The sequence below is a fragment of the Arachis hypogaea genome, chromosome 19, assembly GCF_003086295.3.
Source record: "Arachis hypogaea cultivar Tifrunner chromosome 19, arahy.Tifrunner.gnm2.J5K5, whole genome shotgun sequence".
NCBI classification, from domain to species: domain Eukaryota; kingdom Viridiplantae; phylum Streptophyta; class Magnoliopsida; order Fabales; family Fabaceae; genus Arachis; species Arachis hypogaea.
Window position 1 is genome coordinate 114,702,779 of NC_092054.1, and position 818 is coordinate 114,703,596.

The window sequence follows — 818 nt, forward strand, 5'->3', positions numbered from 1 at the left end:
GGCATTCAGAGTATCAATCTCAAGAACTCCTTTCTTTTGATTTGTCCCATTATTCACAGGATTCCTTTCAGAGGTGTACATGAATTGGTTATTTGTAACCATTTCAATGAGTTCCTGAGCTTCTGCAGGCGTCTTCTTCAGATGAAGAGATCCTCCAGCAGAGCTGTCTAATGACATCTTGGACAGTTTAGATAGACCATCATAGAAGATACCTATGATGCTCCATTCTGAAAGCATGTCAGAAGGACACCTTCTGATCAATTGCTTGTATCTTTTCCAAGCTTCATAGAAGGATTCACCTTCCTTCTGTCTGAAGGTTTGGACTTCTACTCTAAGCTTGCTCAATTTTTGAGGTGGAAAGAACTTTGCCAAGAAGGCATTAACTAGCTTTTCCCAAGAGTTCAGGCTTTCTTTAGGTTGTGAGTCCAACCATGTCCTAGCTCTGTCTCTTACAGCAAAAGGGAAGAGCATAAGTCTGTAGACCTCAGGGTCAACTCCATTGGTCTTGACAGTGTCACAGATTTGCAAGAATTCAGCTAAGAACTGATGAGGATCTTCCAATGGAACTCCATGAAACTTGCAATTCTGTTACATCAGAGAAACTAATTGAGGCTTAAGCTCAAAGTTGTTTGCTCCAATGGCAGGGATTGAGATGCTTCTCCCATAGAAGTCAGGAGTAGGTGCAGTAAAGTCACAAAGCACCTTCCTTGCATTGTTGGCATTGTTGTTGTTTTTGGCTGCCATGTCTTCTTCTTGTTTGAAAAGCTCTGTTAGGTCCTCTATAGAGAGTTGTACTTTAGCTTCTCTTAGCTTTCTCT

General features: G+C 41.4%; 1 non-coding gene across 1 annotated transcript; it reads left to right on the forward strand.

Annotated features, from left to right (window-relative positions):
* The first annotated feature begins 231 nt into the window (after positions 1–231).
* Positions 232–339, forward strand: LOC112781254 (small nucleolar RNA R71). Its single transcript, XR_003192041.1, has one exon. It is a non-coding gene; the product is annotated as a small nucleolar RNA R71 (small nucleolar RNA).
* The last annotated feature ends 479 nt before the right edge of the window (positions 340–818 follow it).